General features: G+C 44.5%; 1 protein-coding gene across 8 annotated transcripts in view; it reads left to right on the top strand.

Moving 5' to 3' along the window:
- Positions 1 to 15,373, top strand: part of ano1a (anoctamin 1, calcium activated chloride channel a) — a 290,522-nt gene that overhangs the window by 123,631 nt on the left and 151,518 nt on the right. The window lies entirely within an intron of this gene.

Raw genomic sequence — 15,373 nt, forward strand, 5'->3', positions numbered from 1 at the left:
CCGGGTGGAACCACATTAGAACCACGCCGGCGGGAACTCGGCCAGTCGGCACGTGACCTGCGCCGCGTCGATCGCGCGTGAATGGCGATTCTCCGGTCGCCGGTTATTTCAACTGGATAGTTTAGGGAGGATCGATGGCCTTGCTTGTAATTTCGCTAAAGGCAGAATGAGGTTGGATGCAAGGTCATTCATTTTCCAAAGAATAATGGGCCAGTGGAATAAGTTGCTGACTTGTACAATGAATGCCAACTCACCGTATTCTTCAAGAGGGAACATACAACCTCTTTCTAACTGGGACAGAGATCACCTCATCCAAGAGGTATGGGCTCTGTAATATAAAATCGGGTCACTGTGATCTTTTGGCCTATTTCCAATCAGATTAATTTTCAGGTTTGATTTATCTTGAGTTTTACCTCTTCCAGAAAATTGCGTCATGTCCGGTGGCTTGAGCATCTGGTCCATGTACATAAGACATGACAACTATACGGAACAGGCTCGGTAGACATTCTTGTGCATCAAATTTGCATGTAAATGATTTGCAACACATTAAGTAAAATATGAACATATTTCTTGTGCTTTCCAAACACGGGAGGAGGATAAGTTTATGTAAAACAATTTTCCGTCTCTTCATTTTTGACTCTTGCCTTGCCATACCCAAAATGGGGAAAATAAACAGTGAGAGGTTATGCTGCACTGTAGGATGTGAAGGTCAACTAATTCTGAATGCCCAGAACAAGATGATGGCTTAATTCTAAATTGACTGATGAGATAATCTTCAATCGAGTCTGGTCCCAGAGTGAAAGGGCACCCTGAAATACCAATTGATATAGAAGGTTAAAAGAAATAATGGAAAAAATAATGAAAGATTTTTCAGAATATTATTTGGATTTGAAGAAATGGTTTATATCAAGTGTTTATGAAGAGTTTATGTTGACCGTTTCTCCTCCAGCGTCTTTTTCTTTCTCTTCTGGTGAACAGAAAAGACGACGCAATGGTGATGCCCTGAAAGTCAGGACGGAAATGTAATATTGATGCAAAGCCATTCAACAATGGGTGTCCCGTGACTCTAGGGCAAGTTTAAGACTAAAACAAAAACAGGAATAAATGAACAGTGGGCAAACTGGAATGTAAATTTCAAATGATGAAGTTTCTCCGAAAGATTTTGTCCTCCAGTCCGATATTTTCTCTCCCAGCCATGTCTTTTTTTCACCCTGGCAGATTCCTCTCAATGCGATCAGTCACTGAGGATGAGCTATCCGGTTAAATCACCACCAGTCAGCTCTCTCCCTGAAAGGGGAAAGCAGCCTATGGCCATCTGGGAACATGGCAACCTTTTATATCTCTTTAAATTTATCAGAGAACAAGATTTTATTGTTTCCTAAACAGGATGGCTAATTCAGAACCTTCAGGAAAAGTTTAATCTAGGGGAAGGGTGCTCCTTTTAATTTATTGCTGCTCCTTGAAGAATAAGCAGTAAGTTTCAATATATAGACACACCGCATTCCCCACCAAGATCTAGTCTCTGGAAAGTGAGTTGCAAAAATGAGGTTAGTGGTGTGAATATTTTTAAACTTTTATTATTATTGATTGGAGAGCAAACATTTCCGAATGGAATTCCCATCTGCGATGTAAATTATGCTGATTAGTGGTGTTGGAAAAGCAAAGTGTTCAATCAATCATATATATGTCTTGCGCTCGAGGTTTATTTTTGGATGTGGCTATCATATTTTTAAGAAGCAGGGGAGCATTTATTTAGGAATCTGGAACCCAAGTACATGCTTACAAAAAATATGTGCTAATGAACAACAAAAATTTACATAATTTGGGGGGGTTAGGAATTTTGCAGGATGTGAGGAAAGTAGGCAAAATCCGAGATATTAGGAGTGCTGGCTGACCGGCTGGTCAAAAAGATGGGTTTTAGTGAGAACTTTAAAGGCAGGGGATTGGGGGTTGGGGCGGGGTGAGGGTGGGGGAGGGTTGTTGGGGGGTGGGGGGGAAGTGTAATGACCGAGGGGTTTACTGAGCAAGTGTGTAGCTAGGCTGCCGAAGAGGAGATGGTCACAACTTGTACCAACCCCTCCCGCATGCCAACTCATGCCCTCACACACCTCCATGGCAGACCTCGGGAGCCATGTGGAAATAAAGGGAGAGGGGGAGAATACAAAGAGTCATAGAAACTATCTTTCAGTGTAGGGCCGGAGGACATTGTAGATTGGGATGGATGAAGGCATGGCAAGTTGAGGAAAAAATAATTCCATTTCAGACGCTTGAGGGATAATGAATGAATTTTCACCACTGAGGCGGACAGCTCAAGTCAGGAAATTTCCCAAACTCTGCAGACCGTCTAGGTTCAAAGGTCCCCAGCAGGTCTGACCCTCTTCCTCACAACTCGCACTAACCCCTCCCCCCATGCCAACTCAAACCCCCACACACCTCCATGGCAGACCTCAGGAGCCATGTGGAAATAAGAAATAAACATTTAACAATTGTAAATTGATCTTGATGGTAAGAACTCCCATTCATGAAATCTATTCAAAGCTTTTGAATCTCCAACTGGATTATCTCTTGAACATGCAACCTTGGAAATGGAGTAAGCCCCTCGAGTCCATTCTGACGTATATAAGCACAGTCCTTCCCTCCACCTGAAGGAATGTAGTGGTTCAAAAAGGCAACTCACCACCACCTTCTGGAAGGCAATAAATGCTGGACTAGCCTGCGATGCCCCCATGAAAACTGCACGAACACATGGTAAGTTTTTTTTCTAGCCTATATCGACTTGCCTGTCAGTCAAATCAGTCCAGCAGACAGATTTTTTTTTTTAGCTTTCTAACCACTTCAAACTTTATTTTCCATGCTTACTCCAGGGATGAAAGACTTCAGTTTGAAGTAGATTGGAAAAGCTGGGACTTTCTACCTTTGGGAAAAGAAAGCTGTGAGCATATATGATCGAGGTATTCAAAATAATGAGGGATTTGAAACCATAGACAATTGAGGGGGGGGGGGGGGGGGGGGGGGGGGGAACTATCACCATTAATGAAAGTGTTGAGTACAAGAGGGCACAGATTGAAAGTAATTGGCAAAAGAAGCAAAAAGCAACATGAGGAAAATCTTTTTTCACGCAGTGATTGGTTAAGGTCTGGTTTTGCACTGTCTGAGAATATGGTGGAGGCAGGTTCAATTGAGGCTTTCAAAAGGGAATTACACTGTTGTCTAAAGAGGGAGAATGGGTGCGGGGTGAAGGGGAGAATGCGGCGGGGTGAAGGTATCAAGGTTGCAGGAGTGTACCGGCAGGCAGGAAGGTGGTTTAAAGTCCAAAGATGTGCGGGTTAGGTGGATTGGCCATGCTAAATTGCCCGTAGTGTCCTAAAAAGTAAGGTTAAGGGGGGGGGGGTTGTTGGGTTATGGGTATAGGGTGGATACGTGGGTTTGAGTAGGGTGATCATTGCTCGGCACAACATCGAGGGCCGAAGGGCCTGTTCTGTGCTGTACTGTTCTAAAAAAAAAAGGGTGTCTACTTCAACGCCAGGAGCATCCAGAATAAGGTGGGTGAACTTGCGGCATGGGTTGGTACCTGGGATCTCGATGTTGTGGCCATTTTGGAGACATGGATAGAACAGGGTTGTTACAGGTTCCGGGGTTTAGATATTTCAGTAAGCTCGGGGATGGTGGTAAAAGAGAGGGAGGGGTGGCATTGTTAGTCAAGGACAGTATTACGGTGGCAGAATTGACGTTTGATCAGGACTCGTCTACTGAAGTTAGAAACCAGAAAGGAGAGGTCACCCTGTTGGGGGTTTTCTGTCGGCCTCCGAAAAGTTCCAGAGATGTTGAGGAAAGGATTGCAAAGATGATTCTGGATAGGAGCGAAAGTAACAGGGTAGTTGTTATGGGGGACTTTAACTTTCCAAATATTGACTGGAAACGCATTGGTTCAAGTACTTTAGATGAGTCCCTTCTTCTCCAATGTGTGCAGGAGGGTTTCCTGACACAGTATGTAGATACGCCAACAAGAGGCGAGGCCACATTGGATTTGGTACTGGGTAATGAACCAGGCCAGGTGTTAGATTTGGAGGTAGGTGAGCACTTTGGTGATAGTGACCACAATTCGGTTACGTTTACTTTAGCGATGGAACAAGATAGGTATAAACCGCAGGGCAAGAATTATAGCTGAGGGAAAGGCAATTATGATGCGATGAGGCAAGACTTAGGATGCATAGGATGGGGAAGGAAACTGCAGGAGATGGGCACAATTGAAATGTGGAGCTCGTTCAAGGAACAGCTACTGCGTGTCCTTGATAAGTATGTACCTGTCAGGCAGGGAGGAAGTGGTCGAGCGAGGGAACCGTGGTTTACTAAAGAAGTTGAATCACTTGTCAAGTGGAAGAAGGAGGCTTATGTAAAGATGAGACGTGAAGGTTCAGTTAGGGCGCTCAAGAGTTACAGGTTAGCTCAGAAGGACCTAAAGAGAGAGCTAAAAAGAGCCAGGAGGGGACATGAGAAGTCTTTGGCAGGTAGGATCAAGGATAATCCTAAAGCTTTCCATAGGTATGTCAGGAATAAAAGAATGACTAGGGTAAGAGTTGGGCCAGTCAAGGACAGTAGTGGGAAGTTGTGCGTGGAGTCAGAGGAGATAGGAGAGGTGCTAAATGAATATTTTTTGTCAGTATTACCACAGGAAAAAGACAATGTTGTCGAAGAGAATACTAAGATACAGGCTACTAGGTTAGAAGGGCTTGAGGTTCATGAGGAGGAGGTGATAGCAATTCTGGGAAGTGTGAAAATAGATAAGTCCCCTGGGCCAGATGGGATTTATCCTAGGATTCTCTGGGAAGCTTGGGAAGAGATTGCTGAGCCTTTGGCTTTGATCTTTATGTCATCACGGACTGGTTTAGCTCACTCAGCTAAATCGCTGGCTTTTAAAGCAGACCAAGCAGGCCAGCAGCACGGTTCGATTCCCGTACCAGCCTCCCTGGACAGGCGCTGGAATGTGGCGACTAGGGGCTTTTCACAGTAAATTCATTGAAGCCTACTCGTGACAATAAGTGATTTTCATTTTTCATTTCATCATTGTCTACAGGAATAGTGCCAGAAGACTGGAGGATAGCAAATGTTGTCCCCTTGTTCAAGAAGGGGAGTAGAGACAACCCCAGTAACTATAGACCAGTGAGCCTTACTTCTGTTGTGGGCAAAGTCTTGGAAAGGTTTATTAGAGATAGGATTTATAATCACCTGGAAAGGAATAAATTGATTAGTTTGTGAAGGGTAGGCCGTGCCTCACAAACCTTATTGAGTTCTTTGAGAAGGTGACCAAACAGGTGGACGAGGGTAAAGCAGTTGATGTGGTGTATATGGATTTCAGTAAAGCGTTTGATAAGGTTCCCCATGGTAGGCTATTGCAGAAAATACGGAAGCATGGGATTCAGGGTGATTTAGCAGTTTGGATCAGAAATTGGCTAGCTGGAAGAAGACAGAGGGTGGTGGTTGATGGGAACTGTTCAGCCTGGAGTTTAGTTACTAGTGGTGTACCACAAGGATCTGTTTTGGGGCCACTGCTGTTTGTCATTTTTATAAATGACCTGGAGGAGGGCGTAGAAGGATGGGTGAGTAAATTTGCAGATGACACTAAAGGTGGTGGAGTTGTGGACAGTGCGGAAGGATGTTGCAGATTACAGAAGGACATAGATAAGCTACAGAGCTGGGCTGAGAGGTGGCAAATGGAGTTTAATGCAGAAAAGTGTGAGGTGATTCATTTTGGAAGGAGTAACAGGAATACAGAGTACTGGGCTAATGGTAAGATTCTTGGTAGTGTGGATGAGCAGAGAGATCTCGGTGTCCATGTACACAGATCCCTGAAAGTTCCCACCCAGGTTGATAGGGTTGTTAAGAAGGCGTACGGTGTGTTAGCTTTTATTGGTAGAGGGATTGAGTTTCGGAGCCATGAGGTCATGTTGCAGATGTACAAAACTCTGGTGCGGCCGCATTTGGAGTATTGTGTGCAGTTCTGGTCGCCGCATTATAGGAAGGATGTGGAAGCATTGGAAAGGGTGCAGAGGAGATTTACCAGGATGTTGCCTGGTATGGAGGGAAGATCTTATGAGGAAAGGCTGAGGGACTTGAGGCTGTTTTCATTAGAGAGAAGGTTAAGAGGTGACTCAATTGAGGCATACAAGATGATCAGAGGGTTAGATAGGGTGGACAGTGAGAGCCTTTTTCCTCTGTTGGTGATGGCTAGCACGAGGGGACATAGCTTCAAATTGAGGGGAGATAGATATAGGACAGATGTCAGAGGTAGGTTCTTTACTCAAAGTAGTAAGAGTGTGGAATGCCCTGCCTGCAACAGTCGTGGACTCGCCAACATTAAGGGCATTTAAATGGTCTTTGGATAAACATATGGATGATAAGGGAATAATGTGGATGGGCTTTAGAGTGGTTTCACAGGTCAGTGCAACATCGAGGGCTGAAGGGCCTGTACTGCGCTGTAATGTTCTATGTTAAAACATCAAGGCAGCATTTGACCGAGTGTGGCATCAAGGAGCCCTAGCTAAACCGGAGTCAATGGGAATCAGGGGAAACTCTCCGCTGGTTGGAATCATACCTGGTACAAAGGAAGATGGTTGTGGTGGTTGGAGATCAATCATCTCAGCTCCAGGACATCACTGCAGGAGTCCCTCAAGGTCGAGTCCTCGGCCCAACCATCTTCAGCTGCTTCATCAATAAATGTATTTTATTGCAAACATGTATTGAAAAAAACAGTAACGTTCACAACATACTCTGCAACCCCTCGTTCCTCAGCTTGTACAATTTTTACCGCCTACACTTGCCCCAGTCCCTGTGAATGAGAAACGAACAGTTCCTCAAACATTTTCATGGACAACCCCCCCCCTCTCTCCTCCGGCCCCCTCAACTCAAATATGGGGCGAAATTCTCCGAAGAGAAACCGACAGCGCGCATGCGCTGGTGGTGACGTCAGTGGCAGCTGGCCGTTGACGTCACCGCCGGCGCATGCGCAAACCGGCGAAAGCCTTTCGGCCAGCCCCGCTGCCGGGCAGTGGGCCTGAAAGGCCGCTGGCGCCGGTTTTTGCGCCAGTCGGCGTGGGCCAACCGCTCCGGCGCGGGCCTAGCCCCGGAATTCTCCGCACCTTTGGGGAGGCCCGACCCCGGAGTGGTTGGCGCCACCCCCCTACACCGGGACCCCCCCCGTCCCGCCGGGTAGGGGAGAATCCCGCCCATGATCTTTTCCAACCGTAAAAAGTCATATAGGTCCCTTAGCCGGGCTGCCACTCCTGGTGGCGTATTCAACAATATCCTTTGGGCAATTAGAGAGGTGAAGGCTACAACATCCGGCCTCCTTCCCCTCCAGCAGCTCCGGCATTTCTGATACCCCAAGGGTCACTACGTTGGGTCTGGCCTGACCTCCACCCCCACAACTTTGGACAATGTCCAACATGCTGCCTCCCAGTACCCCTCCAGCCCCAGAATATGTGCACACAATTCGCTGGCCCTCGCTTGTACTTCTTGCACTAATTGGTCCTCTTCCCCTGCACCCTTCCATCATAAGGTCAGAAATTGGGATTTTTGCGGGTGTCTGCACAATGTTCACCATTTGCGACGACTCCGATAAGGAAGCAGTCCATGTCCAAATGCAGCAAGACCTGGACAATATCCAGCCTTGGGCTGACAAGTGGCAAGTTACATTCGCACCTCACCAGTGCCAGGCAGTGACCATCTCCTATGAGAGGATCTAACTATTGCCCCTTGACATTCAATGGCATTACCATCGCTGAATCCTGGGGGTTACCGTTGATCAGAAACTGAACTGGACTAGCCATATAATACCGTGGTTACCAGGGCAGGTCAAAGATTAAGAATCCTACTGCAAGTAACTCCCCCCCCCCCCCCCCCCCCCCCCCCCCCCCCCCCCCGACCCGCCCCAAAGCCTGTCCACCATCTACAAGGCACAAGTCAGGAATGTAATGGAATATTCCTGGGATTAGGAAATCAAGGGCAGTTATCTGTGATATGTGTAGTAATCCACGGGAGGCAGGAGTTCCGTCACCACACCAATATTTATTTACAATGACGATATTACAGGAGCAGCTACAAACAGTGCTGCTAGCAGTCCAGTCAACTTAAGACTGGCTCACAAAGCCTACACAGGCAATTTATATGGGCCCCCTCAATGAGCTATCATTGAGGGAGCTCATACTCCAATTGGCCAACCAATAAAGCAAATTGGAGTTCATTACAATATGTAGCCCGTGCAGACTCGATGGGCCAAATGGCAATGTAAATTCTAAGATTCTATGATACCCCTTGTGCAATAGCCTATCTGGCTAACATGATTATTGGGCTTCAGAGGACATGGCTATTTGTGTATTTACAGAAATATAGCTGTCATGGCAGTGAAAGAGGATGGAAGGTCAGTGTGACTTGAATCGATATTTGTCAAACCGGCACAGTAGATTTTGTAGTGTAGGAAATGCAGCAGTTAAGCCAAAGCAAACAGTCCTAAATAATGTGATAACGACCAAATAATAACCTGCTTCTCTGTGATATGGGATAAATAGTAGCCAGGACTCCTGTTCTTTTTTTTACATCGAGAGAGTAGATGAGGACTCGGTTCATCATCTCCTCTAAAAAAGATGCACCTCCCAACAGTGTTGCACTCCCTCCATGTTGCTCCAAAGTGTCCATGTGGGTTTGTTTGGAGTGTAACTAACCCACAACTTTCTGACTTGGGCAAGAATGCTCCCAACTGAGCCACAACAAACACAAATTCCTGTTTGATAAAGAGTCATCAGACTCGAAACCTTAGCTCTTTTCTCTCCCTACAGATGCTGCCAGACTTGCTGAGATTTTCCAGCATTTACCCTTTCGTTACAAATTCCTGTTCCATGTTCTGCAACATTTGTAAAATTTAAAACTTCCTGTACTATGCTCCACCACTCCAACCATCCAAATGCTTTTTTTTTTTGCTTTCTTTTGATTCTCTGTTGCTTCAACCAGTGCTCAAAAAAATACATACTGCAAAAGCAATCCTTGTATTTCAAATTACTGTTGTGCCTCATTGCCTAAACGAGAACATTAATTAAAAGGGAGTAATTGTTGTTCATTAAGTATCTGGCAAATGCCAAGAGGCATAATTTTCCATCCACATAGGCCTTGCTCGAGTCTGTGTCGATTGCTAAATTAAGGCAAACCAGTCCACTGTCATGATTAACTATGGTTGTTTATTTCCCTCATTCACTTTCTGACAAAGGCACTCCTCTGGGATATGAGGTACCTTGAGATTGTGAAGGGTCAGACAACGACTTGATTTATGCCTACAAAATTAGCTGGCCTAATGAGTCTCTGAAGATCGGTGGATTAAATTTTGGTGCCTTCATTCTAGAATGATTCTTGGGAGTCAAAGTGAGGGGTGGGAGGTTTAGTGGGGATTTGAGGAAAAACCTTTTTACCCAGAGGGTGGTGACGGTCTGGAACGCACTGCTTGGGAGGGTGGGAGAGTTGGGTTGCCTCACATTCTTTAAAAAGTACCTGGGTGAGCACTTGGCACGTCTAAACATTCAAGGCTATGGGCCAAGTGCTGGCAAATGGGATTGAGTAGGCAGGTCAGGTATTTCATACGTCGGTGCAGACTTAATGGGCCGAAGGGCCTCTTCTGTGATTCTGTGTTACCTAGAGATGGTTGATCATGTGATGTGATGGGAGTATGTGGTGCTGACGATACAATTATTTCCTGACCTGAATACACTCGTTTTGCTTACCTGCTTTTGGCAAGGCAGGTTCATGGTCTTCTTCTGTCCCTACCCTTCTGTCCCTACCCTTCTGTCCCTACCCTTCTGTCCCTACCCTTCTGTCCCTACCCTTCTGTCCCTACCCTTCTGTCCCTACCCTTCTGTCCCTACCCTTCTGTCCCTACCCTTCTGTCCCTACCCTTCTGTCCCTACCCTTCTGTCCCTACCCTTCTGTCCCTACCCTTCTGTCCCTACCCTTCTGTCCCTACCCTTCTGTCCCTACCCTTCTGTCCCTACCCTTCTGTCCCTACCCTTCTGTCCCTACCCTTCTGTCCCTACCCTTCTTTATTTCCTCCTTTTAGACAGCAGACGATTTCTAGTAGCATCTGTTAGACATTAATAGAAAGCCGAAGCTTTCACAGGTCAGCAATTTGCCCCTGCCCCCATTTTAAAACTTTGGAAGAAGGAAGACGGGCAGTAGGCGCCCTGTGGCTATTTGATGATGATTGCTACCATATGGGATTGTCATTTTAGATTTTTTTTTCTGAAAGAAAAATGGGAGAAGTTATTTTTGTAATTAATTTCCCAGCTTTTTCATGTTATTTACAGGAATTTTTATTCTCATCAGATGAGTGATGTGTTTTTTTTTTATTGGGCAGGTCAGTGGCTGTTTCTGGTTGGGGAAATTTGATTGAATCATTTTACAACATTCACCTGAGGAAAGTTGTAAACAACATTTACCTGTTTTCTTCTGGTGTTTCTGCTGAGAGTTTTGTAACTTCACATATGGATTGATTGTGCTTTAGAACTGTGTGTGTGTGTGGTATCATCGATATCAAATGTCCAATGAATGTCCAGCCCACGCTATGTGGTACACTATCTCATTTGATTTGCTGCCACTTTCTTTGTTCTTACTAGAGCTTTAAGCCTTTGACTGAAGAGAGTTTTCAGTATCTACTATCTGCATGTATTGCCTTACATTAGTCAGAGCTGAACATCATTTGTTACTCATCAGTCTGGGCTGGTTCACTTCCTTTGACTTGTTTCACTTTTCTCAAAATGCTTCTTTGCTTTCCCACGGATTTTTGGATCTTCGAGGGAAAATTAAATATGTTTACGACATCGTCTTCAGGAGCATTAGTAATATTATCCCGTCTGAAAGGTTGCAGGTTGGATCCCGATGGGCCGCCCTCACTAATCCCAAAGAAGTTTAAAATAGTCCTGTTTATGGTTATCCTCTTTATCGTTGAATATCCTTTATACATTTGTCACATCCTCTTGGATCCCATGTGCCTTTGCTTCAAGTCTTTTGTGAAATTGCAAGTCACATCTCGAGAGTTTGAGAAATTCAAGCCTTTTGTGAACTCCTTGCTGCTGTGCCCCTTTTCTCCATGTAGGAACGTAGAGACACAGCTAGGCCATTCAGCCCCTTGAGCCTGTTCTGCCATTCAGTTAGGTCATGGCTAAACTGTTTGTTGACTCCACTTAACTAACTAACTTCCACGTCCCTTAATGTCCTCTCCCAACAAAATTCTAGCTTCTGCAGATTAAAATTTTCAATTGACTCAACCTCTGTAATAATAATCTTTATTATTGTCACAAGTAGGTTTACATTAACACTGCAATGAAGTTACTGTGAAAAGCCCCTAGTTGCCACACTCCGGCGCCTGTTCGGGTACACAGAGGGAGAATTCAGAATGTCCAATTCACCTCACAGCATGTCTTTCGGGACTTGTGGGAGGAAACCGGAGCCCCCGGAGGAAACCCACGCAGACACGGGAAGAACGTGCAGACTCCGCACAGACAGTGACCCAAGCCGGGAATCGAACCCGGGTCCCTGGCACTGTGAAGCAACGGTGCCAACCACTGTGCTACCATGCCACCCTGGAGCTTTTTTGTGATCTGAAACTCCAGGGTTGGCGTAGAGATATGCTCCTGAGTAGCCGAGCCTATATTTTGCGGTTCTATCCCATGTTCTGGTCTTCCCCAACACCAGAATCCGTTTCTTGCAATCTGCCTTATCAAATTCTTTAATAATCTTGGAACCCTCGATTAAATCACCACCCTGTGTTCTATATTTTTTTTTATAAATTTAGATTACCCAATTATTTTTTCTAATTAAGGGTCAATTTACCATGGCCAATCCACCTACTCTGCACATTTTTGGGTTGTGGGGGTGAAACCCACGCAGACACGGGGAGAATGTGCAAACTCCACACGGACAGTGACCCAGAGCCGGGATCGAACCTGGGACCTCAGCGCCGTGAGGCAGCTGTGCTAACCACTAGGCCACCGTGCTGCCCCCCCTGTGTTCTATATTCACAGTCTACAAATTGATGTAGTTTGAGACGGATTATAATTGGAATACTAAAGATTAACCATGCTAGTTGTTTTGTTGCGTTTTGTTTTCTTTTGTGTTGTACAGACTCGCAGAAACATAGGAAATAGCGGGAGGAGGTCATTTGATCCTTTTGAGCCCGCTTCACCAATCATTGTGATCATGGCTGATCATCCAACTCCATGAAATGTTCACGCTCTTTTCCCCCCCCCTCCCCCATACCCTTTGATCCCCTTTACCCTAAGTGTTATATCTAACTGCTTCTTGAAAACATACAATGTTTTGACCTCAACCTTCCTGTGGTAACTCATTCCACCGTCTTGCCACTCTCTGGGTGAAACAATTTCTCCTCGTCTCAGTCCTAAAAGGTTTATCCTATAGTCTGAGACTGTGACCACTTGTTCTGAACATTCCACTATCAGGAACTTCCTTCCTGATTCTACCCTGACTGGCCCTGTCAGAATTTTATAGGATCTCTATGAAATCTGCCTCCCCCATTCCTATCAACTCCAGCGAACATAATCCTAACCAGCATTTCCCCTCCGAAGTCAGTCCTACCATCCCAGGAATCAGTCTAGAAAACCTTCTCTGCACTCCCTCAAAAGAAAGATCATCCTTCCTCAGATAAGGAGACCAAAATTGCACACAATATTCCAAGTATGGCCGCCTTGTATAATTGCAGCAAGACATCTCTGCTCCTGTACATTAATCCTCTCACTATGAAGGCCAACACACCATTTATCTTCCCTACCACCTGCTACACTTGCCTGCTTACCTTCAGTGACTAGTGCAAGAGGCCACCCAGGTCCTGTTGCACATTCTCCCTCAATTTATAACCATTCAAATAATCTTCCTTCCTATTTTTGCTAACAAAGTGGATAACCTCTCATTTATCATGTTGTACTACATTTGCCCACTCACTCAGCTTGTTCAAATCACACTGAAGCATCCCTGCATTCTCCTCACCGCTCACCCTCCTACCCAGCTTTGTCGTCTGCAAACTTGGAGATATTGCATTTCATTCCCTCATCTAAATCATTGATATATATTGCATATAGATGGGGTCCTAACATCAATTCCCCACTTGTCACTGTCTGTCAAGTGTAAAAAGAAACATTTATTCCTATCCTTTATTTTCTGGCTGATGACCAGTTTTCTATCCTTCTATCCATCTCAATACACTACCCTCAATCCCATGCACTTGGTTTGCATGCTAATCTCTTACGTGAGATTTTGTCGAAAGCTGACAGTCTAAATAAATCACATCCACTGGCTACCCCTCATCAACTCTACTGGTTCCATCTTCGAATAATTCAAATAGCTTTGTCAAGCATGGTTTCCCCTGCAGTAAAATCTTTGATAATGGACACTGAAATTTTCCCCACCCCCAACATCTGGCTGACTAGTCTTAGAATTGCCTTTTTTCTCTCTAACCCCCATTTTAAAAAGTGGGGTTATATTGGCTACCCTCCAATCTGCAGTAACTGCTCCAGAGTCTATAGAATCTATAGACTCGGATGACTGTAAAACTTGGTATGTTGAATGAATATTATCATGCAGATAATGGCTTAATTAAAAGCTGCCACTTCTACATTGCCAGCTAAATATCAGCTCCAGAATGTGAGTCAACCTGGATCATTTTCTTTAATGCATCTTGAGGAGCCTAGTGTACTCTCTCAGAATTTACTTTCTCTCTAGTTGGTCATCTATAGGAAGGTTACACCACAAGGCAACAACAGGTTTTGCGTTTGCCCTCCATTGCTGTTACTGTTTTCTCCATCTTTTCTTCTCCCCCCCCCCCCCTCCCCCCCTCCAATACTTGGCTACCCCTACCTCCATCACATTTTGCAAAGAGAGATCAGTATATTCCTGTCTAGTTCATAGATAGAGTTGCGGGGTTGGAGGGTGGTTGTAGTCTCAGTGGGCTGTGTTCCCATATCTAGTGGCAAGTGTTCCCAGCAATTTTGTCGCAGTCCTTTGGAATAGATTGGCCATTTTCTTGAGTACATGTTCTGTAATCGAGTGACGGAATAGCCTCTTGAAAATCTTTGCCCGATCAAAGAATTCTATATTCTGTGACTGTCTAAGCTTACTAGAAATCTCTCCTTTCTGTCGATCAAACTTATTTCCCGTTGCCCTCCTCCCCTCTTGCTGTCGAATTCCAACAGAATCTTTCTGTGATTAGTTCCTTCTCAGGATATATTTAGCAATTTGGTGAAAGTCCCATCCTGTCCTCTTCCAGTATTTGGTCTATTCCATCTCCACATCCTGCACCATTTTCTGTGACAAGTTTCAGTAGACCAAGCATCTAGACCAAGTTGATGCTTATGTTTTACTAAATTCTGTTTTACATAAATAATTTGTTATCTAAGCTCAGTTGACAGTTTTTAAGTATGTTTTTGGACTTGTGCATTTGTTTTTACTTTAAAGGCAATGGTCCATTTAATTACTGGAAAGTGGAACAATAGAATTGCTGATATTGAAAATCACAAATATTGAAATTGCTGGAGAATGTGGGAAAATATACACAAAAGATTCTTCTGCTTTTGTATGTTTTGAAGTCTATCCAACAAATAGCACAAGAAAATGAGGAAGACATGGTATTTTACTTTCAAACAATACAAATCTGCAATTTATGACCGTCTCTGATTTTTGATCTCTTGCCAAGTCTACATGTTCTCAAATTTTCACAATATGCACCCTCTAACTCAACAGCTCAACTATCAGAGCGAAGTTTACAAATCTGGTGCAAAAGTCACCTAATATTTTGTAGTTCTGCATGTATTTCTGCTTTGTCTGTTAACTTGATCACAACTGCAAATCCCTGCAAAGCATTTCTTTAGTCACGGTACAATATGGGAAGAATAATGTTAAACATTCGCAGAAATTATGGCACAAGGATTATTGCTTCTCATTTTAGCACTTAATTGAAGAGATATTAGATCTGGAGAACAAAGCTGGTGACATCACCTTTTCCAAAGAGTTATGAACATTTCTGAATAGTAATTCCCTCGTTTCTTAATCTGAACCTTCATTATTGACGAGAGATTGTCGTGGATTTTGTGGCAGTAATGATGACAAAATGATTAGCATTGCCCACCATTACTCTACTGGAACTGAATGGAGTGTGCACATGAGCAGAATAATGGGGAAATCCAGAAATGATTCGGAATTCCTTGAGGCAGTGTCCGCTGGTGATTTCCTCTCCCCATGCTCGATTCAATCCCTAAGCAATCGGTGCATTGACTAAACTTCCATCTTTGAGGTCAGTCTTGTTGCAAAAAGCCATAAAAAGTTGCAT

Source organism: Scyliorhinus canicula, chromosome 9, assembly GCF_902713615.1.
Source record: "Scyliorhinus canicula chromosome 9, sScyCan1.1, whole genome shotgun sequence".
Taxonomy (NCBI): Eukaryota; Metazoa; Chordata; class Chondrichthyes; order Carcharhiniformes; family Scyliorhinidae; genus Scyliorhinus; species Scyliorhinus canicula.